General features: G+C 33.9%; 1 long non-coding RNA gene across 1 annotated transcript; it reads left to right on the top strand.

The window, feature by feature from the left end:
• The first annotated feature begins 407 nt into the window (after positions 1–407).
• On the top strand, positions 408–4908 carry LOC149796785 (uncharacterized). Its single transcript, XR_016421459.1, has 4 exons — positions 408–541; positions 1505–1690; positions 3600–3670; positions 4712–4908. It is a non-coding gene; the product is annotated as an uncharacterized LOC149796785 (long non-coding RNA).
• Positions 4909–26120: the final 21212 nt, after the last annotated feature.

Below are 26120 nucleotides of genomic sequence, written 5' to 3'. Positions count from 1 at the left end.
GTTGTGTTAATGATAAAGTAATGATTTATTTCCGGTTGCAAAAATCATTTTACAAGGCATAGTGTATACTGAATTTTTTGGTAACGAGTTGAATTGTTAGAATGGGAAGACACATACGCACGCACGCACGCACACAAACAGACACACACACATACACACATTACATATCAATTGAATGTTTCCGGTATATTACGTACGCTTCCCACATGATTAAAAACTATAACACTGTTTGGAATGACTAATCACCTAGTCACAAAAAATGTGTCTGAGTTGTGACTTCCGCATCTAATTGCACTAAAAAGATCGTTAATGTATATTTAATTTCCTTGATAAAATTTAAAGGTACACGGAAACGTGGTTATTTTCCGACTTTCTGGCCAATCGCTGATTTTAATCGTGTTCATCCTCATTCTTGGGTGTGCCAGCCTTTTCCTCGTCGAATAGTATATAAAATACGAACATCTCTACCATCAGATGCAGTAACGTTACAACGATTTGGTGGAAGGAGAAAAGGATAGAGATCTGCGCACAAAAGATCGAGGTAACCATATGCGATACATTTTGGAAAAAGGAGATAGATTCATATATAAAATAATGTTCAAGTTAATTCGATTCGCTCTCTAGTACCTAAATTCAGAAAAGCTGCCTATAAAAATGAGCTATATATATACATATATGTTTGTAAAAATAATCGTATATTGAAGTTTTTATTGAAGTTCACCTGTCATAAAATGAGGATCGATGTCCGCGTCCTGTTTGACGTATCAATTAATGAATTAAAAATTTTACAATATTTCTAGATTTTCAAGGATTGAAACAATACTGAAATTATTGAACAGTAACGGAACTATTCTCTTAAGAGAAAAAAAATATTATGCAATAACTCTAGCACTGCTGGAAATAAACTTTTTCTCACTTTTTTAGGTTTACGTACAATCTTAATGTGCCATTTTCATGCTTGCATGTATTTCCTAATCTTTGATATTCCTTTTTGTTCCTTCCTCATCTAAATTGGTTGTATATGTATCACTACTTTCTGGGATGCTTTTCGAAGTTATCTACGTACATTTTTGAATTTCTCGTTTTCTGACCAGTTCTCTATATTTGTGGAAGAAATGAAGATTGCTTGCTTGATTGATTGCGCACTTGTATTCATAACATTTTAAAATGCCGCTAATACAGATCGGGATGAAGTACTTGCACAAGTTATACTATTAGTAAAGGTTTTAAAATATACTGACTCAAAAATTTACCTACATTATTCCCTTAGTCATATTAGAATATGCATGTTTGCATAGCGCATATGCTCTCTTATATAGGTAACAATTTATCGAAATACAGTTATATAGTGTTCTGTGCTTCTGAAATGCAATCATAACTATATCAATAAATTTACACATATCTAAGATTCCTGAACTTATTGTTTTCAAATGTTGATCGATAATTAACAGCATTGACTAATTCTACTTTAACGTTCTGAATATGGTATTTCTCTTGTTTGAAGCTATGGCCAAGCTAACGGTTTTCATTGCCCTGGTTATTCTAAGCCTTGTTGGCCTTACCTGTGGATATGGCTACGGCTATGGATACCCAGGATATATTGGTGGATATGGCGGTGGATACGGTGGCGGATTTGGCGGAGGATATAGCGGCGGCGGATTCGGTGGTATCCTCCAGTTCATATTTCCCTGTAAGTATTTTATTGCAAGATAAATACAGAGAGATAAATAAATAAATAAATAGATAGATAAATAGATAGAGATTGAATGTGCTCTATACAGATAGTTACCTAAAACCGATAACTCAGTAATGTTTTACATCAAAATACAATTGATTGATGAAAATTCATGATAACTGCTTACGCTTGATCTGCCGTTCCTGGGCATTAACCAATGTATCTTGGTAGAAACATGGCGAATTAGCTGCCACTAAAACAAGAAATTATACATTTTTATCTGTCTAACTTCACTCAAAAATTGCCCCAAAGATTCACATTTCGTTTTAAATTAAACCCGTAAACTTGTATTTGCAAAGATGAGGTTACTCGTATGTAACATCAGTGACCACTGTGGTTTGATTAGATAAACACTCAGGTGCGAAGACACCTGTACTTGTGATCTCATGTACATTTATAGGTGTTGCTTCAAAATATTTCTGAAATCTTTTCGACTTGGTCGTTTTCTGGTGAAATTATATAAGCTAAAAAAAGGTATATTACTTGATTAAGGGGCACTGAATTAAATAGTTTTACCTATCTGTAATTATCACACTGTAATCTGTGTACTCTTTAATTTAAACTTGAATTACAATACATCTACTGCGCTCATTTGAAGTTATGTGACCCAAGTACGCGGTGTAATGGAAAAGAAGGGCGTACAAACCTTAAACGTATTGGAGACGTATGGTAACTGTTGGAATGAGTAGTACAGGTGAAACATACTGGTAAAATGTATATCTGACTTCAAACTGTGTATAAATTTGTATAGAAACTGAAAGATTGTAATCCTGTTAAATTCCCCTTTTCAAAGAAAAAAAAACATGTTACACGTATGTGCATTAATTATAAGCAATATTAAGAAAGAAAGAAAAAAGAAAGAAAGAAAGAATAGTTCAAGGAGAAATAACATAGACACAGATTTTCAGACAGATGGAGTATATATTTATATAAATTTAAAAAAAAAACGATTACAAAACAAATAACTAATTATATAGCAATTCTCAGATGATAAAACATGAGGCCAGAATAATAAACGTATTAAAAGGTGGAAGTGTGTTTCATTACCAGTAGCCTATTTCTCAGGTAGACAGGACTCAACTTTTATGATTACGGATTGTCAGCTTATCCCTTAGCACGGGCTTGTCATCAGATTAATAGATGATCTGCGATAATTATTTTATTAGGCCAGACCTACATAAACATGTAAATATTTAACTGTTTTATTTGACAAGTAAATACTGAAAAATATATTTGTAGATGAATATAGAAAGAATTTCATTTTTAAATACAAAGACAATAGGTTCAAACTGGAACCTTTTAATCGAATATGCCATGCTAATCATTTCAATTGACTTTTCTGTACAGTGATAATCCTGTGTAACTGAATATTCTATGTTGATCATTTGAATTGACTTTTCTGTAGTGTGATAATTCTGTGTAATTTAATATTCTATGTTAATCGTTTCAATTGACTTTTCTGTACAGTGATATTCCTGTGTAATTGAATATTCTATGTTGATCATTTGAATTGACTTTTCTGTAGTGTGATAATTCTGTGTAATTGAATATTCTATGTTAATCGTTTCAATTGACTTTTAGTTACAGCGATATTCCTCTGTAATTGAATATTTCATCCTAATAATTTAAACAGACTTTTCATTACAGTGACATCACTCGGTCATTGAAATTCTTCCTAATAATTTAAATGAACTTATCACCACAGTGATAATCCTCGGTAATTGAACATTCCATGCTAATCATGACTTTTTATTACAGTGATAATCGTCGGTAATTGAACATTCCATGCTAATCATGACTTTTCGTTACAGTGATAATCCTCGGTAATTGAACATTCCATGCTAATCATGACTTTTCGTTACAGTGATAATCCTCGTCATAATCCTGCCTATCATTACCAACTTATTCAACAACAACAACGGAAAGTAAACTTGTGTAAGTATAAGATTAAATATTTTACAATTATTTTATCTAAAGAAAAATTTCATTTTTAAGGTTAACAGTAGCATAACCACCGATTCAAACATAAATCAATACTGAAACTGTTTATGGTCCAAAACATTAAACTTCCTGGCTGGAAAATGGGATGGGTAAGACTGGAATTTTCTTTCGAAGCAGGATATGTTTTCTTCCACCTGAAAATAATTTATTTTTTCTAGTGATTGGATCGGGAGGGAAGGTAGTACTGATAGTTTTCCAAGTAAAACACTTACACCTCCTTGGTAGTTTGTAGCGTTCGTTTCTCTTGATTGTTTTGTTTGTTCGTTTTTCTTGGTGGGGTGGCGGGTGCGGGTTGCGTGAGGGCCACAGAGCAAGCTAGGGTTATTATTGCGCTAAAATATAAAAAAATCAAGTGAGATAGGATGAAATATATTTACTTGAAAGAAATCTTACTTCCACTACAACTTACACGAACAGGTGTAAAGGCCACAACAGCGGTTAGTTTCGGCAATTTGGCGACTCTTTCTTCCCTGACCTCTTTGCTATGTATTTATTACTTTGTCCATCTTTCCTCCTTAGGTTCTGACACAACAATGAGTGGGTGTGGCACTGATTTTCCTCCTTCGATATTTTAGTTCATTACTTGATCGATTAGATATCAATCGTTTACTTCTTATGCCTCATATATGTATTTATTCAAGTTTAGCGGATTGGGCTGGCAATATCCTTTTTCCATAGGCCTTGCGTCTCGTTTTCTCTTAATACACATGTGCTTAGAGTTACTTCTCAAAACTACTGTCACAATTTGGTGCTTAATCTTAACGTCATTATGTTTTGCATATGCAGTGAAACAATTTTCTAAATGATGTAATATATATATATATATATATATATATATATATATATATATATATATATATATATATATATATATATATATGTGTGTGTGTGTGTGTGTGTGTGTGTGTCTTTCAACAATATTATATGAAATGTATGAATTTATAAATATTTAGATAAATTACTTCCTTCTTTCAGGTTTCAATGCCACCTACTATTGGATAACACCTTGTCAGCGACTGGACAGTGAAATGAAACATTCTTCACAATTGTTTCATGAATATTCGCAATACACACGAATCTATTCTGTCAAATTTAGACTTGCGCTAAACTGTTATGAGCATTTCTGTCTGTACACATTAGTATCAGCAGATAAATAAATAAAGCAAACCAGATTCATTTATGTACTATTATTTTGAACACGTATGCACTGCGACCAAGCTTTCTCTACCATAATTCTATTCAATTTGTAGAGAATCAAAAGTCAACATTTCATTATTTCTCCATAATCAAATCTCTCTCTTTCTCTTGAGTTTGCCTCCGTGCATACATATTTTGTGCATGCCTGTCTTTATAGAATTATGATCAACTTTATTGTTCTAGGTTTATCGTACTCAATATAGACATTAAGCCCATTAATGTTATGGAGTTCTGAATCAATCAAACTCAGTATAGACATTAAGCCCATTAATGTTATGGCGTTCTAGACCCATCATACTCAGTATAGACATTAAGCCCATTAATGTTATGGAGTTCTGAACCCATCATACTCAGTATAGACATTAAGCCCATTAATGTTATGGAGTTCTGAACCCATCATACTCAGTATAGACATGAAGCCCATTAATGTTATGGAGTTCTGAACCCATCATACTCAGTATAGACATTAAGCCCATTAATGTTATGGAGTTCTGAACCCATCATACTCAGTATAGACATTAAGCCCATTAATGTTATAGAATTCTAGGCCCAACATACTCAGCATAGACATTAAGCCCATTAATGTTATGGAGTTCTAGACCCATCATACTCAGTATAGACATTAAGCCCATTAATGTTATGGAGTTCTAAACCCATCATACTCAGTATAGACATTAAGCCCATTAATGTTATGGAGTTCTAGACCCAACATACTCAGTATAGACATTAAGCCCATTAATGTTATGGAGTTCTAGACCCAACATACTCAGAATAGAGATTAAGCCCCTTAATGTTATGGCGTTCTAAACCCATCATACTCAGTATAGACACGAAGCCCATTATTGTAATGGAAATAGTTTCCCTAATCTTCATACTCTTATCCTTACAGACTTAAGACTGTTAAGAAGAATTAAACTTTGAGTGTTTCGTCAGCGTCCACATCATTAGCATTTCATTTAGGGACAATTCTACTCTGCAAAGTAAAGATGTTCCTCCTCTTTCCTCCTTAATTTACAGGATAATTTATTTTATATCTCTCGCTTGGTAGGGTAATTTTCTGCAACAAATTTGAACAAGAAAATAAAAAATACCCCTGATTTCTAACAACACATATGAATCATGTACAATTGTCGAACACTTTCCTGCTGTAAATGGTATAACCTTGTCTTACAAAATCCACCCGTGATAAATGTCAATTATTGCACTTTTTTTTTTTTTTTTGACCTCTCCGGTGCCCTAGTGATTGAAGCGTCCGACTGTGGGAACTAGCTGCCCCGCTAGGCGCTCAACATTAAGAGGTTAGTGATAGGTCTGGTCGGCCTGGTGTCAGCATAATGTGACTGGTTGGGACATGATGTTACATGTCTGCGGCATGATGCCCCAGAGCTAGACACCACTCTAAACTGCCACACTGCCGACATAGTAACGATATGACTGAAAAATTGTTAAAGCTACGTTAAAAATCCAAATCACACACACACACACACACACACACACACACTTTGTTGTACTCTTGTAAGATAAAAGTAGAAAAAAATATGGATTAGCCACTAAAATTCGGGAACTGAAAGGGACACTATGTCTCTTTAGAAATACATCGATGATCTTCTGAAAGACGGTTTTATTCACACAATACACAGTATCAAACTGAACATAACAATGGCACTATTTTTTAATTTTATGTCAGTAAGAATTAATGTTTAGTAATTAAATATCAGTGATGTATTGATTAAATACGTATTTTTTCTCCCAGCTACGACAGGTAACGTTAGTTGAACCTTCCTGAAAAATGGCATATGTCAGACTTATCAGCGTGCCGTATATCGTCAAAAAACATTTATTCAGATGTACAATACTGATACTGGCAACCGTGTCCTCGGAACACTTTTCCGTTTTCCATGCAGACAAAAAGAAGAGAATGTGTCCTTTGGTATAAAAATTATATCAGAACCGTAGTCATGCACAAACAGAAATTTATCTTAGTTTCAAAGAAGAAAGCAGTACGTAATATTCCTTTTTGTGACTTAATTGTTACATAAATTACTTAAAATTTAGACGCGTATGAATATTTGTCTATGTGTTCGCATGCATAAATTTGCCTACTTTGAAAGTTACACGTGTATGTTTGTTTTTACACTTTCACCGGAAGTGATGCTATTTTATACATGGTGCAAACACACGTTTGTTCATATATATATAGATACAAATGTAAAATAACTTACGTATGTAAACCGGTGCATGTGAAAGATTAATATGAACGCGAGTTTGAAGTAGTTAGACTATTGTACGCGATGATTTCTTCAATATTTCGCTAAAAAATGGAAAGATTGGAAGGAAAATGAGTGTGAGCAGATCATTACATGCATCGATCACTTGTAAACTACATCCATATTAAAGCTACCTATATATGTCTGAATAATTATGAATGGATACTCTGTGATTCTATTAGGCTGAAAATGTTTTTTGAAATAATTATAGACAGATACTTAAAGATCACTTGCAACTAATCGGCAGATAGTCTCTTCTCTTGCAATTACTCTCACGTAAAAGTTAGGGATATTTTCTGAAATAAGAATCGGCTGATATTTTGTGGTTACTTGTAAATAATTACATGTTAAAGCTGGCCATCTTGAACGAAATAACTTCCAACAACGTCATGTTTTAAATAGTTAAACTATTTGCAAGATAATCGAAATAAAGGTTTGTTCCGATGCGTTGCATTGTTTTCTTCGATTTTACGTCTAAATAAATAATTTCTCTCTTTCACAAAAGTTTGAACACGAAAACAACAAAAGAGACTACAGAAACCAACGGCTTTCTCAGACAACAGTAGAAAACATACGTACACAATTTCACACTATTTGGATGTTAAATAGGATGACAATAGCTAGGGACCACTATTATTCTACGTAACTACGACTCATTTGGGTCACCTATAGACCTTATCTTTATCGATGCAATTTTTTATTCACTTTTAAGATTACTATCAGGGATAAATTATTCCTTACATGAGAATAAGTATTGACTACATGGGAATACAGCATTAACTAAATGGGGATGAGTACTAACTGCATGTGGATACTTTATTAACTAAATGGGAATGAGTATGAACTACATGGGGATACAGTATTAACTAAATGGGGTAAGTATTAACAAACTGCACGTGGATGAGTATTAACTACACTGGAGTAAAGTAATAACTACATGGGGATAAGAATTAACTACATGGGTTACAGTATTAACTGCATGGGGATACATTATTAAGTATATGATGATAAGTAATATCTACATGGGGATAAGTTATTAACTACATGAGGATACTGTATTAACTATATGGGGATACAGTATTAACTAAATGGGGATATAGTATTAACTGCGCGTGGTTGAGTATTAACTACACAGGAATAAAGTAATAATTTCATGGGAATAAGAATTAACTACATGAGGATACTGTATTAACTAAATGGGGAGACAGTATTAACTATATGGGGATACAATATTAACTAAATGGAGATAAAGAATCAAACTGTTTACATTGCAGGAGAGAGATCTGGAATAATTATCATTATGTTCATAACTGACGTCGTCAGCAACGGCGGTAGCAAAACAGAAATGAAGAGGAGTGAGGCTAACTAAAATGACAGAAAAGAAACGCTCATTAGATCAAACAGATGGCTGTTGGCAACTATAGATTGTTTTAAGCCAAATATGATGCTTTCTTATTTGCAGAATCCAATATTTATATTTTGCTTAACACGTTCATTATCAGAGTACCTGTGTTTTAACTCGATCAGTAGCATCTCAATGGACATAAAAGAGTGTCCCCGTGAGATGACTTTATTTCTGATATGACTTGTATGGTTGTTTAGTTCTGTTCCTGTATTCAGTTGTTCATCTGACATATTGGAGGGCACAAATCCTGACATGTAGTTAACGAGGTTAATTCTAACATGTGCCTACTATTGTTAGTACCTTGTAGTCATGGACTCTTGAAACTTGTGATCTCCAACATCTGCTTGCAGGTTATTCAAGGCAGTCTTTATATACGTATAATCCAGGTTCTGAAGTACCGTGCGACTTCTATTTTGCATGCAAAGATTTCAAATTTGTAGGTGCGTCTTTGAAGACAATTTTTTATGTGACTGAAGAATCAATAACCTACCTATATTCTTTATTTTTGGAGCCGAACTAGGTGGTGTTTATGACAATCTAATGAAGTCATATGCTTGTATTACTTGTAAACGCACAAGTGTTTATATATGGATGCACAAGTGTTTATATATGAATGCTTAAATTCATAATTAATTGTATTTTTATTCTTCTATTAATTATAGGTTGTGTCTTGGGTATATCAACATAATTCGTATTCTGTGCTCAAGACCTATGATTGATGTCATTGGAAATCTAATGTATTACTCTTTTGATGCTCATTACTAGATGTCAAGGTAGGCGAAAACAATATCCTACTAATTTTGAACAAGCTCCTCTCGATGTACGTTTGTAAGTGCATGTAAGCAATTGTACAGATTTATTGTACTATATCACGTCCGTCCTTCAGAGCGTTTGTGAGCATGGGACTCATTAACCAAAGGTCGAGGGTTCTATACCCACTAAGGCCACGTTTTCTGTGAAAGGTTACTAGCTCCAATTTTGTTGGCGTGAAAAAGCCAGTAATGCATTAAAAGTGTCGATAAAACAAAAGAAAATAAAGAACGTTGGAAGTTTTGTGACTTAAGAGTCGAAACACATACATAATCTGTACACAATGACGAGAATTGATTAACTGGTTCTTATTTCCTATACTCTTGCTTTAATATAGTCTGCAGGTGTGTTTAAATACTATTTGAGCGGAAAGCATTTGTCTGGCTTATTCAAGGGAATTACCAAGGGCTCTATGACTCTGAACTAAAATATTATCTTGGGATATTTGTGAATTTATTCAAAGAAGTTCTGGACGATGCTAATGCGATACATGGCACATCTGCACATTCGAGGACATGGAATTCATTCGGAGCACCCGATTCTTTTGGAATTTTGTAGAGTTATTTTAAGACTATTTTGGATTTAATTCATAATACTGTAAGTACCTCTTAAATGTTTATTTTATAACTTAGAGAATTATATTCTTTGTGAAGTTGTACAAAATTTGTTGGTCTTGCTTCTGTCTGATGATTTGTGTATGACCATACAGTTGGTTTATATATATATATATATATAATATATATATATATATATATATATATATATATATATATATATATATATATATATATATATATATATAATGTTCTCCAACAATTCTTCTTTCGTCATGTTAAATTTGATGATTTCGTTGCAAAATAATTATTTTTATTTGGGAAAGCATTTGCACTTTACAGCCGTTTATATTAATGCGGTAATACAAATTGACCAGCCTTCTTTTATGCCAGTGTCGTTTAAGAGCAACTTCGGAATATGCTTCACTTGCAACTCCAATTGCAAATGTTTTATATGGAGTCTCGAAATAAACGTGCGTGTGAGCGGGTGTTTTGTTTTGGGTCTTTTGTCTTTTCTTCGTCTGATTCTTTTAATGTACATTTATCACATATCCTACCGTCATATTTGCCAATAAGGAGAATGGAAGCAAATAATAAAGTCTTTAACGCTGATCGAGCTTAGGACAGTTTAATTTGAATTTCCTCAAGAGATGGGGCAGTATCATTTTGCCAAAGTTAGACACCACACGTAGGCACTAAAAAGCATAGTTTTCATTTTTCTAAAGACCTCTTGTTCAAAGCTTTTCATTACAAGGTTATGCATCGAACATGGGATAATAATAATAATAATAATAATAATTTGATGTTGTGGTACTAAAATAATTAAACAGCATCAAGTAATGCTTCGAGGTTGTGGAAGCCAATTAGAAAGGAATTCCACAAAATTTCTGTCTGTTTTAGAATTACTCTTTGGGTTTAATTGGCGGATTTCGAAAACCTTTTTCTGTAATATCTTTGCTACGATAATTCAGGACTTTGCGGCTGGTAACAAACTCACTTCTGCTGTAGCCATAGTTGTTGTATGTAGCTTGCTGGTAACTAGTAGGACCATATAGCTGATGGTACGAACCGTCCTGTATCATTAAAGTGGCAAGAAGGCACCGGTATAATTGTCAAATTCGACAGGGGAAATATTGAAAATTTCACTTTTCTCTGAACGAGGATTTATTTCTAACCATGAGCTGAACTCGGATATGACTCACGAAGTCTTTCTTAATGATTTTTGTTTTTTTCTTACAAAATAAGATTTCGGATCCCTGACCGTTGTAATGAAGTCTATTGTCTCTCCTTCCCTGAATTTTTTGGTGTCACTTTGCAAAATGAAAACCCATCGTTCAACATTCATTCCAAAACATTACTGTCAAAAGGAACTACCCCTAATTTCTCGGCGGTATATTCCATGAAATGCAAATAAAACTGCAATTTGCTACTTTTGTTAAATCTCCGTTCGTCCCCACAGACGAATTAGTCCATTTGTAACAGTGATGATAGCAGACGACAAACAAATATGCATCGTATGAAAACGAAGACAGCAAATTTTCTGCATTTTAGCAGATATTCTTTTCAAATTAAAAACAATAGTTTAAAATTTAAAAGTTAAAGAAATACAAATTTCTCAATATTTTATTAGACTATAATTGAATACTTATTTTTAAAGTGGTCAAATGTTTTCAAGGACAAGGAAATACTAGGGGGTCGATACGGAAACACAAATAAAACATCAGTTTATGTACATTTTATTTCATTTTTAAGATGTAAACTACACGGAAGCACTTCTTTTTTCTTCAAATTTCCGGCCAATCCCTTACTTTTAGCTTGTTTGTCTGCATTCATAGGTGTGCTAGACCACTCCTCGTCAAACAGTACACGAATTTTACAATCAGGAGAGTTAATGAATTGATAACGACTTTGTTGAAGGAAATAGACATGGAGATATCGACTTGTATGTATGTATGTAGGTATGTAGGTATGTATGTATGTATGTATGTAAGGAGCGGTCGCACATGCAGGTTATTACCTGAAAGAAAATGGTAAAGTACTTAATTCAGTCATGCATTGGGAAGTAATAAGAAATTGGGAGCTTGTCCGGAATATAAAAAAAAATCTTTTAAAATATTTCAGAGAAATTAAAGTTGTCGTTTGAAGTTTTCACTGGCGTTTTGTTTCGGAATTTTCATTTTCCCTGGTAGAAGATTTTAATTTCACACATTTAAGATGCCTTTAGTGAAACCATCAAGCATTTACAATGCGTCAACAAATATAGTGAACATTGTTTCAAATCGTGCCCAGGAAGGAACAGAGTCATTGAAAATGGACGAGTTGCTTGAGCTTGGCAGATATTATTATATTTTAGAAGTAAAAGTATCTTTGGCACAAAAAAGAAATAAAAATAATTTGATCTAGCATTTGGTGGAAAATAATTAGTTTTAATAAAGGTGCTTTGGGTTTGGTGTAGTAATAAAGTATCTGACTCTGAGAAGAAATTAAAAGAATGGTAATTTAAGGAAAAAAAATAGACAGAAATATAATTAAGAAAGGTGCAGCATCAAAAGAAATCATGGACTGCATATTCATAAATTACGAGAGGAGAGAGAGAGCGGGGAGCAGAGAAACGAAACGCAAGAGGAGAGAGAAATGCAAATTCAAGAGAAGACAGGAAAGGGCAGAGAGATAAAAAGAAAGGGAAATACATATGCAGAGAGAAAGAGACAAGAAGAAAAGGAAATACAATTTAGATGAAACGAATTAGAATTGGCAGCCGGAAAGCACTCTTCTCTTTTACAAACAAGATCAGGTTTTGATGTTACCAGAAATATTAGGTTATTATCCCCTTTCAAAGAAACAGATGTAGACCAATATTATCCTCATATTTCAGGTAATTGCTCAATGTATGTATGTATGTATGTATGTATGTATGTATGTATGTATGTATGTATGTATGTATTGGCAGTTACTCATTGTCGAATAGGAACAAGATCCTGAGATCTCCTGTTTGTTTAAGAGGGTTATTAGCGAAATTGAAGCCACCCAAAAAATGACGAAAATGGAGACCACATGAGGTACCCGCTGGTGACAAGTAGCCGATGAGCTATAAAATTGTTGTTTTGAATTAATATCGACATGAAATGTTGAGTCTTGCGCATGAAACTCCATTGGCTGCTGGTCATTTAGAGGCCATTAAGACTTATCACAAGGCTTTGAATCATTGTATTGGCTGAAGATTAAAGGTGATGTTTCTGAATGCTGTAGATATTGTCATACTTGTCAAATGGTATGTTGTTGTTGTAGGGTTTAACGCCATTTTTAAGCACACTATTGCTGTACATGGCGGCCAGTATTAACGGTGGAGGAAGAACCCGGGAAAACCAGGAAAGAACCACCGACCCACGAGAAGCCACTGTCAAGCTTTCTCACATACCTACATTGGCCGAATCCGAGACTCGAACCCACGGAGACAGAGGTTAGATGGCAGTGAACCGTAGCGGAGTGCGCTTTAGACCACTCTGCCACTCGGGGCTCCTCAAATGGTACGAAGATCCAATCAGAAAATATATAAGGCTCATCTGCAACCTATTCCTGCATTTGTCGAACAATTTAACAGACTAATGGTAGATTGTGTCGGTCCCTTACCTAAGACCATGTCAGGTAACCTATACATGTTGACCATAATGTATGTGCCCACAAGATTTCCAGAGGCAATTCCTTTCAGAAATATTAAAAATAAACCATAGTAAAAGCTTAGATAAAATGTTTAATACTTTTTTCGCTATCCCAAATCTGTCCATGACGATTAAGGGTCAAATTGTATGTTTGGAATTTTCCAACAAGTTATGCATGAATTGCCATCCAACTTCTGTATATCACCTTGAAATTCAAGGAGCTTTAGAAAGATGTCATCAAACTTTTGTATTCCTTTACTGTGTTTTGCTGCTATGGAACCAGTTCAAGGATCGTTAGGCTTTAGGCTTTTTGAACTAATGCTTTGACATGCTGTCCTTGGACCATTGAAGTTAATGAAAGAGAAACGTCCTTCAACTGAAAACTCAGAGAGGAGTCTTCTTCACCGTGTCCCTGATTTCAAATATCTGTCAAAGGCTTGTGAAGTAGCAAGAACTAATCCTCCCTCTACGCAGACAAAACTTAAATTAAGATATGACAGAAATACACATGAAAGGGGTTTTCATCCTGGTGATAGAGTTCTTGTACTCTTGCCCATGCTGCAAACTTCCCTTCAGGTTAAGACTTATGGTCCTTACACAACTGAAAAGAAAGTAAGTGACTTAAATGATATCATTAACATTCCTGGGAGGAGAAAACATAAGTTTGCCATATAAATATGTTAAAGGAGAATGTCGATAAATAGCGATGTCAATCGGTCATTCAGTCTAGTTGCACCTGCCCCATGCATTGAGGATTTAATCGATGGAATGCACTCTGTCTATATTAAACAATCTCCACCCCAACTAGAAACTTTCACATCTTCAACGAAACGAATGAGTGAACTAAACAACTATTTAAGTGAATATGAACACCTGATTCTAGATGTTCCAACATGAGCGCTTGAAATCTAGCATGGCGTTCAGATTATAGATTCTTCACCTGTGAAATAGCATCTTTACGGGATGAATCCTTGCATGCAGGACTGTTTTAAAAAATTCTATATTTGATGGAGAATGATTTCACAGAACCAAGTAAGAGCGTACGGTGTTCACCAAGTACTCTTATGCCGAAACTAGATAACAATTTCCGCATGTGCACTAACGACAGAAAAGTGAACAGTGTCACCAAGACGGATTCATTTCTACTGCCAAGAACATATGACTGCATTGACAAAATCGGAAATGCAAAATATGTCACAAAATTTGGCTTCTTGAAAGGATCCTTGCAAATTCCACTCACGGAAAGAGCAAAACAAATCTGGACATTTTGAACTACAGATACACTTTATCAATATAAAGTGATACCGTTTGGTAAAAAACGCTTCCGTCAGCTTTCAAGAGTTTAATGAACATGACAACATCTAGGCTAAATAATTGTGATGCGTACATCGATGACGTCATCATCTACATAACTGCAATGCCAGTTGCTGGTACAGGAAAGTAACATTTCCATTGGTCAGAATGTTACCACGTGATCAAAACGAATTGCGTTCATTTCTGTATGAACTGTAAGGAGAACTACTTTTCCACTTCTATAAATAGTGTCAAGTATACAGCATAAGATAAACACCGCCAATTAAGGCAGACATGGAGTAAGCATTAAAGAAAAACAACATTCTAACAAACAAACAAAAATAATTGAAAAAATTTGGCTTCCATTGGCTGAAGGACTGGTATTGTAATGACCTTATTGCGATCAAGCTGGACATCCTAAGTGCTATAAATAACTACGTAACAGAAAAACCACAAACATGTATTACTACGCTCAATTAAGATGTCTGTTTTTTAATGATGCAAACAAAATAACATAACAAATAATTACAATTTCAATTATAAGAGCGTTATTTGCCGTGTGAGTCGGCAACTGACAGTTTATACAATGATGAACTCAGAAAAAACAACGTTAAACTCTTACAAAGACATCTGGAAAAATCACTTGGAAACCATTCAGAAATTCTTTGATTGGCTCAGTTATGCAAACCTGCCGATTAAGTTAGGTAACAGTGAGTTTTTAGTGCTTCTGTTACATTTTTAGGACATATTACACGGTCAAGTCAAATCTGTAGAAGTTAAGGCCAAGTCGATGTCTGAATTCCCAGTGCCTGTCTATAAAAAGCAACTGGTGCCATTCTTTGGGTATTGCTGTATATTATCGGAAATTTTGCGCTAATGTTTCCATAATTGCTTTTGGTACATTAAAGGTTATACTGAAAGGTTTACCAGTTCTTTCAGCTCCAAATTTTAGTCAGTCCTTTAAAATATATATAGATATAGGTGGTTTAAGTATCGATGGAATATTGATTCAAGACGACAGAAGTAGCGTGGCTCCTAAACTAAACAAGTACCAGATAAATTATTCCACAATTGAGAAGGAATGTTTGGTTGTTATACTAGCCTGGGAACTCTTTGAAGTGTATATTAGTTCAGCTCCTCCTTTTATTGTACTCAGCGACAAATATCCCTCTAAACTCATTCACAGAATGAAAAACAAAAATAAGAGATTTATGTGTGTGGAGTTTGCTGTTGCAGGAATACAACACTGGCATTAGGATCATCATAAAAGACAATATAATTACATATGTAACTTCACGTGTTTTAACGTATTATTTTGCTTTATTTTGTGACATTCATAAGCCATCTTCATATGTAATTGTAATTAATATATTATTACAGGTATATTTGAATAATTTGTAAAAGAAAGATTTCTTCAATAAACCGTTCTTTTTATTTTTATGGGAAGGTGTCATGTATACCTATAATACCTATATTATAGCTTGAACTTTGTCCGTAATTCAGGGTAGAGGCAACACTACTATTCTCACGCTTTTCGTCCTCTTAAAATTTATAAATAGATGTTTGCTTGGATTTTAGTTCAAGACCCAGCCTTGACTAACGTGGGAAATCGAAGTACAATTTATCCGACACGCACTCTGACATTTGATTGGTTCAGTGAGATTTGAAGATCTGACTGTCTGAATTATGTTAAGAGTTAATTGTTCCAGACGCTTTTGATTCAGAGATGTTTATTAGACACGTAAAATGACAGTATGTAATGACGAGAAACGCACTACGTTTTATTTGTTATACACAGCGTATCTGAGAATCGTTGAGAGAAGAACTTGTGAGTCATCGATAATACATGTTCGTTGGATATAGGAGTGACTAATCAGTGATTTAAACAGTCAGTACTTTATTAAAGGATTTGAATATCTAATTTCTATCGAATTATGTGAAACTTCCGAAAACTTACTCGATTTTATCCTTTTTCTATAATCAGTATGACCTTATGTGATATAATATTTGATTTCAGTGTATATACAAAATTCAGATGTGTTGCCCCTGGCGAGAGAAGCACTCAGTTACACGGTTTGCCTTGAGCCTATGACGCATACTTAGTCACTATCCCACTTGATTAAGCCCGTCTGTGGAATACTATACATGTGTGTCTCGAACTTTGTGTATCGAATATGTGGTCATAAACTAAGTAACAGACAGAAGTAAAACCGACAAGTTTTGAAATACTTAAATAGTTTAATGATTAAAGCTACAAATGAAAATGCGAGAACTTACAGCATTGCGGACTGAATACAAAATAATCCTGAAAGAGTTATATTAAAGTCCAAATTAATGAAAAGTTCCTATAAAATTCAGAACTGGAAATGTCCTCGTCTGCCAAAACTCGCTACGTTGTCAAAACGGCTCTGTCCAGAACTCTCTTGAATAATTCACAATAGTTCCAGAATAATATTATAGCAAAAATAATGTCCATTTTCTATTTCCACTGAACAGTCTAAACAATTGTTTTTCCTCTCAGTTAATATATAAGTACAACATAAAACAAGTATGCAGACTTGATGTCACAAAAGGGACACGAGAAATAAGAATGACTCCAAAACAGGAATGAATCTGATTGCTCATTTCTCTCCTTACACACACTTTTAAGAGTCTACTACGACTATGTACCCAAAGTGAGAGAACTTACTATTCAGTCTAATACTTCAGAATACATATCCATGTGACCTAATTCATTCAATAAGAATTAACTTAATTCTGCTAAGATACACCTGACCGGCTTACACAGTAGGAAAAGAGCCGAATATGCTAATCATATTTACTAATAATTATATTATTAGTAACTGTTAAGACATACGTAAGGATTCATCCTGTAAGGATGTTATTGATAAATCCTATGCAATTTTACGTTCTTTAATATCTTTGAATAGACCATATGAACATACGAAATCCAGCTATAGATAATCACTACAATTGAGAGCAATGAATAAAAATGTTCGACAAAATTATGTACCATGAGTTATAGAAAACAGAGATATACATAACATTTGAACACGGGGAAATATTAATTTATACATTTTTCATGACACAGGACCTTTTGAATATAAGCTTTACTGAAAATTTCGTCTCAAAGTATGACTGCCTCAAGCATACAAGAGCGGAGAAAAATCCCATTTATTGTATCACTGGGTTACTTCTGTCTGCGTTGGTTCGAGTCTCGGGCTCGGAAAATGTGGGTATGTGAAAAAGCTGGGTCGGTGGATCTTAGCAGGGTTTTCTCCCACCAGTTATACTGGCCGCCATGTATAGATAGACTATCTAGTGCTGATAAATGGTGTTGAACCTCAAAACGGCAATAACAAAAACAGCAACAACAACCTTGTATTTTAGAGATAATAATTAGCTATATGTATGTACTGGGCATGTTGTATCCTTCCAGACCATGCAAGCAAGAAACACGCATACCAATACGTACTGAAATTGCATCAGACCCACATTAACGTTCCAATGAAAGGTCAATAGGGCAAGTTATTCTTGCAGAGCAAGATTTATTTATTGTGCAACAACTATAAAAAGTAACCATGTCCAATGTATATACTAAATAATATCGTTTACCCAGCTGCGGGCATGGTAGTTCGATGTCAAATCTACGTATTAATTTAATACACCAATGTATTTTCGACATGGAGTATTTTTGTTTATACATTTTACACACATCAGTCACTATCTTTCACTATGTCAACTAATATTCAGAGCTTCGGGCCATATTAAGTTTTATCTGAAATTTAAAAAAGTATAGTGTCGTTATTTGCGCCAGTAAATTACACTGAGCTACGAAAGAAAAAACACATTACCATATAAATACTTTTATACACCTTCTAAATGGAATATCAAGGAATATCAGAAATCACAATGCATCTAAATACAGCTACAGACCTTCCAAAAGGAATATCTCACTGAAATTACTTCCACGGGTTGGTCTGTAAAGGCTAGCACTTTTGATCGAAGACCCACAGAGAGAGAGAGAGAGAGAGAGAGAGAATGCTGAAACTTTGCTTTAATTATTATTTCATAGCTCGCTACTAAAACCTAAGGTATACAGATTACGTTCTGACAACTCACACAAAATCGATTTTTATTCTTAAAGCGTTTCTCAAACATTGAAAGTTGGGTATTTGAAGGAATTATCACCAAGAATATCAAAAGGACATCATTCAACGTATGTTGCATAAATAGGCATAAAATCGCGATTGATATATTTCTTCCTTATTGTAAGATGCAAGTACAAGATGAAAGGAGTAAGAGTGATAAAGCAGAGAGAATGGAGAATACACAAAGTAAGCTCTTTATATATATATATATATATATATATACATAGATACATACATAGATAGATAGATAGAGAGAGAGAGAGAGAGAGAGAGAGAGAGATTTGCGTTTATCCCTCTAAGCAATAACTGCCAGCTATTAAAAATAATGTTACGTATACTTCCTCACCACAGGAGAAGCATGTTGATACATGAACATGCTTCCTCTAAATGTACTTAGTTTAGTATACGTATATCATGTATGCCCTATTAACTTTTATAATTTAAAACTAACTTCAAAATGTTGAAATTTGAAATTTAATTAGCACCCCAGTGACAGCATATAAAGGGCCTGGAAAGATTATTGTAGGTTCTGTTCAAATATGCAATTCTCATTGTGCGTTCCACATATTCACACTCATTAGATACTATCTGTAGAAATCTTTCCTTAAAGTATATTATTTTACAGGCTTCTTAAAATACCCAACATGCTCCTCACTGTAGCCATATAGAAAGAATTGAAACACATGTGATATAAGTATTTGTAAAGAATAGAAACACGTGTGAAGAAAGTATTTAAAAAGAATTGAAACAGATGTGAAGTAAGTATTGTTAATAATAGTAAGTATTTGTAAAGAATAGAAACAGATGTGAAGTAAGTATTTTTACAGAATAGAAATGTACGTGAAGTAAGTATTTAAAAAGAATAGAAACACGTGTGAAATAAGTATTCGAAAGAATAGAAATACGGGTGAAGTAAGTGTTTGAAAAGAATTGAAATACACGTGAAGTAAGTGTTTGAAAAGAATTGAAATACACGTGAAGTAAGTATTTGTAAAGAATAGAAACGTGATGTATTTTAAAAGAATTGAAATACATTTGTGCAACTATCCTTTGCAGATACGGAGTATGTATCCTTTACAGATACGGTGTGTGTATCCTTTATTGATAATGTGTGCCTATCCTTAACAGATACGGTGTGTGTATCCTATATAAATACGGTGAGTGTATCCTTCGAAAGTACGTTAAGATGTACATTGAAGAGACCGTATACTGTATAATGTAACTCCTTTAAACACTTTTTTTCTAACAATACATTTCCGATTACGATGATGAACGAGATGTATTTTCCTGCAAAACGGATCATATAGGCAGATACTTTTGCAGTCATATAACTTATATCCTTTACTTAATGAAACAACAAACATTTCTGCTGCTACTTTTAAGTAATCAAAATGAGAGATTATGAAATACCCAAAAAATTGTTTCATCAGTTGCTAGAAAGTCTTAATGCCAGTTTCCTCCACATCCAATCAAGATAGATGAGCTGCAATAACCAGTTGCAATATCACTTCAGGTGCACTAACTAGTACATCATACCTAAATTCAATATATAGTTATCTCCCTTAACTTTGCTGCAGCACAACGTGCGATGTACATACAGTACGTCATGAAAGTATTATTAACTTTACATATTAGCTATTGTTTCTTGTACGTGTCATTTAGCATATTTTCGAGGTTATCTCAGTGACTTTTTTTGCCACAGAGTGGCTAAATCAGTTGCCGTGTTTAGAAACACCCTTCAGTTATATATATATATATATATATATATATATATATATATATATATATATATATATATATATATATATATATATATACTGTCTTCGGATTTTTACTTTATCTACTTTCTCCATGATTTTCAATGTTGCTTTGGTAATATCATCTCTTACAAGGATTCCGCATCCCTTCAGTGTTTTCCGTTTATGTAGTACCTTTAGTTTGGCCATACGTCTCGTGAATCTTCAAATTATCGATTTGTTTTGTATTTTCATCAAATCGACCCGGTCTGTGTACTACACTGATATCTTTGGGTCCACTATTGATATTGAGTTTATTTTTACAAAATGAAATGACCATAATCTGTTGAGAGGTTTCTTCCTTGCTTGAGTCATCTATCCCGTACGGATTATTATTTTCTTTCTGGTTATGCTGGCAAAAGTCATCTAATCTTTCTGCAGTGAATCAGTGACGGTACATGTTCCATTATTTTTTTCCTTCGTGATTATTTCGTTTTCTATCAAGAGCTTATCGATTCTTTCTGACAAAGACTTTTTCTCCTGCCTTGCTTCAAACACTACTAAATGTAAATTTTCCAAATCATTTATCATATCCCCAATCTCTATTGAAAATTGCCGTTTCAATTTTTCTTTCATTTCTTACCCAGAGAATCGGACGATATCTTAAAACTCCTGGAAAAAGCGACATCAAAAAAATGTATAGACAAAAAGCTAAAAGAAATTGTAACTCAAGCTGGAATGAATGAAACTCGTCATAGTTTATCCTGTTCCTAAGCAACACTATTAAAGTAAAGTTAATTTGGCCTACTTTTCCTGGTTGAGTGCCACAAAAGTGAATATTTTCTTCAAAATATCGAGCTTTCTGTTATTATATATTAGATTATAAATGAAATACTACGTCAAACATTTTGCAGTCGGATTAAAATAAGACCTCCACTGTCATACGTGAAGATCTGATGGCGACCGCTTATGGGTCATGTTTTTGGTGACCTTTGAATTAGTCGATGGAAATACAGCTTTCAAAAACCTGAAAGTGAATCAAATCGTTCGGTATACATTCATGGGCTGCATTCACACTGATCAGTCTCCAAACGCTAAGATATAAGACTTCACCTGATTGGCTGATAAAATTAGCGATTATGGTAAGAACATAGGTTGCCAGAACATGACCCCTAAGCGGTCGCTGTCAGATCTTCATTTATAACAGTGGAGATCTGATTTTAATCAGATTGACATTTTTGTGCCGACGTGTGAAGCTTGTTGAACTTTGCCAGTAAAATGCACAGTTGAAAATGGATTCGAAACTATTACTCTTGCACTCAAAGCATGAAATGTTCATGTCTGCCCAAATGAGATTGCTTTCGATGTTCATAACATCGAGATAATTAACAGTGGTCCTGATAGCAATATTGTTTTAAACAGTGCAATATGATGAGTTAATAAATGTTGTATCTGGTGGTGTGTGGTGTGTGTGACTTAGATGTTTAACGTAGCTTTAACAATTTTTCAGTCATATCGCTACAATGTCTGCAATGTGGCAGTTTACAGTGATGTCTAGCACTGGGGCATCATGCCGCATACGTGTAGCATGATGTCCCACCCAGTCACATTATCCTGACACCAGGCCGACCAGTCCGAACACTAATCTATAAATGCTGCGCGCCAAGCTGGTGTGGATAAATACACAGATTTATATTTTTATATTTTTTCTAAATGTACGCGCATCTCGAAGACTGTGCATTTTAGAGGTTTACAACGATTCATACGAAGACAAAGATAGAAGCCAGGGAAACAAAGTTTCATTTAAAACAGTACACTGTGGCAGTATAGGATCTACCCGTTTTGAATCGAGCAGAAAATGGAACAGTTTAACGTAAATCTGAAATCATTCATACCTTTGAAAAGACTGAGTAAAAGTTACGAATTGCCGAACAAAATACCTGTTTTGCACGGATTATGTCTTATATTGTTAATAAAGATAATTTGCTAATCATAAAGGTGTTTTATTCAGTATAAATGGTTAATGTTAATGTTAACCCAGTTACCTATGTAAATGTCAATTAATCGTGCGCAAAACTTATGGAATACTAAATAAACACTTCTCCATTGAATGAATGGTTAACAATCGACCTACACACTGCTCAAGAAAGATATAACTAGGGTAAGGAAATACGTTGGACAACAAAAATGGCAAAGATTCCTTGGGAAAGGAAAACAATGCATCCTTTTTGGCTTATTTAGACATAACACTCAGTAATGGAAATTTTTAATAGCACCTAAAAGGGTTACGTTTATAAGTATTTGACTTCAAATAAAATCAAACACAGGGTTGGCCTTTTATCAAAGTTAATTCAGGGATACAATATCACTCGTCGGGCATGACTTCATTTGATGCATACAAGGAAGAAAACAGATCAAATGTGTGGATCAGTCTATATTAGCAACTGTCCACTCACGCATTTGGAGCTCCTTTATTTAAAACTGATGAAACAAAATTTAAAAATGGAAAACATTTCTTCAAACGTGATACCGTCTGAACCTTACCGATGAAATTTTAAAAATGAAACAAGTAATCAGTTGATACAAACTGGAAGACATGAATGGATACGATACAGAATGCACGTTTTGCGAACAAAATGTTATCTCTAGAGGACATACAAAACAACATATACAAATCTGAAACGATTTTGAATGCTAGAGGATGTATAGGTTATCATGAATCGTTAAACAGACGATGACGGAAGTATAATATGTATAATATATAGATGGAAATATCATGGGGTATGCTAAATCTTATTTGCTTTTCAAGATAAAACATTTTTAGACCAAATGTGCACCACGGACATAGAGGTTGTTCAAATCGAAGTAGGTAGAGAACATCTTATGTTTGGTGATGTAATTGATAGGATAATAACAAAACAAACAAAAACATGGAAACAGTTTGAACTAAATTGAACAGAGAAAGGAGAATAAGACTAAGGCAAGAAGCATTAGACGAGATGAATTCAAAATTAAACAAGTCAATCAAACTAAAAGGATTTTGGTGACAAAGTGAAACTAATGCTGGAATGTAAATTGATCACAATTCTATCATTGTTGTGAATCATGAATATTCTGACGGTGTTGAATTATTTGCATATCAAAAAGGGGAACAAACAATCCATAAAGAAATAACAACATGAAAGATTTCTTAGTGATGTTTAAAGCTGAAACTACGCAAGCGACGTTGGTAAATGCATACACATCTTTTAAACGTTTATGTTAAAATATATTACAGATAGACTTATTGGGATAACTGCTTGCACAAGACATCGCTATATTGTATGGAAGCAAGTATGTTTTTCAAGCTCAATGACTAAAATATTATCATGACGTAAAAGATGTTTTACCACATGTATCGGTTACAAAAAGTAGAATTGAACCAGGTATAATCATTGAAATATTGAGAAATTTTAGATCAGGGCAGTCAGTCCCAAAATACTGGCACAGAATCTGCACAGTTTGTGGTATATGTAAAGAAGTTTACAAAAACAGTATACCACTTGACATCTAGATACTAAGAAATCGTTTTCCACTGTATATATATATATATATATATATATATATATATATATATATATATATATATATATATATATATATATATATATATATATATATATATGTGCTCTTTTTCAGGATATGAGGTTTAACGCCATATCTACAAAGCAGCTGAAGTGACAGGAGTTTGTAATCGTGATCATGAAACTTTAAACTACTTGTCTCCAATACAGAACGACTAATTCAGGAACAAACGAACACTCGTTTAGCAAAAATAAAGAAAATGTATTTTCGTTAACGGCAAAATTACGAGAAAAAATGAGCTTCACTGGTGTTTTAGTCCTGTGTAATAAAGGTGGAGAGAGTAATCCGGAAACGATATACAACTCTGCAATACAAAAATATAAACAATCACTATAGAAGATCGGTCAAACATGGATTATTCCCAGGGTTTACATTTTATACAATAGCACAGAGGTTTTACGACTATATTGTCTTCATCTAAGTAATAGAAAAAGCAACAACAATACGTGTAGTAAAATGCAATAAACAATTTAACTGAGTTAAAAATTTAATCCCACATAATCATAAGCGTTCAATCACTAGTCTAAAAGTATAGAGTATTCGGAATGAATGCCAACCTTGAATGTGTTGATGTATCAATAGCTTGGTGTCTCACATTGGTATAATCCAGAACGTATTTTAAAGAATTTACAATAATCCCCCAAATAGTGTTTTAGTCCAAACGTCAAGAAGTACTTTCTAATTCCAATGAATAATTTAAATAAATAATTCCTCTCAAATTATAACTGACCACAACTAAAAGACAGACTCCACTAAGCATATGCCAAAATAAGAATGCATACATTTTTTGTAAACAACCGTATATACGTCCCCACTTGACCTATGTCACAGTAACATTTTCAGTAAAACGTCATCATCTTATTGGAAAAGTATCCCATACCGTAAACAAGGTCAGGTCTTTTTACTTCAGTTATAGTCAATCAACCTGACAAATAGCATGTAGACTATGATTTCGTCCAAGGGAAAAACCAATATCCTGAAGTCAAATCCAACTAAAGATGCTGCTTAGAAATGCTCATTATCTTAAAATATATAATCTACAATCATGGAAAAAGTAGATATGTCATATTTGTGTATTAATTCATTATGATATACAATCATTGACAGAAGCTAAACACACAATATAGACATATTTAACAGAGATCAAAATTTTTATTGATAGCAAGACATACAAAAATTAATGATACAAGTGCTTTTACAGTGTTAGACATTTCCATCTGGATAGATTTTAGAGCACAAAAGATATCATAATGGATGGTTGTCCATTAGGAAATTGAGAGCAATGCACATCACAAAATCTGCCTGTTATTCGAATTTGACCTGAAACCTCAGTATAGTAAAACTAGTTAATCCAAACAAACTGAAAAATGGAGTGACAGAGAAAGTCCCACCGAAATATGGTAATCGTCCTTTGCATACCGACGTAAAATCGTTACTCTTTTATGCTGGGAGCCGGAAAACCAGATATTGTGTCTACTGTCGTTGCATAGACGTGCCAACATGTGGATCTAATGATGTTATGGTGTTTTGGCATCTAATCAAAACGTTGAAACTTTTTCACATTCATAATCAAGTCCAACATTCGATAAGGAGTGTTCTTATCAAAGGACTATGCGCATTTTATGAAGTACAACATATTTATCCTGCATTATACGATGCGAATAAGTACTCAAATACAAGCTGGGTTA

Source organism: Sinohyriopsis cumingii, chromosome 6, assembly GCF_028554795.1.
Source record: "Sinohyriopsis cumingii isolate HCF-2022 chromosome 6, ASM2855479v2, whole genome shotgun sequence".
NCBI lineage: Eukaryota > Metazoa > Mollusca > Bivalvia > Unionida > Unionidae > Sinohyriopsis > Sinohyriopsis cumingii.
The sequence above is the reverse complement of the archived record's forward strand: the minus strand, read 5'-3'. Positions and strand labels throughout refer to the sequence as shown.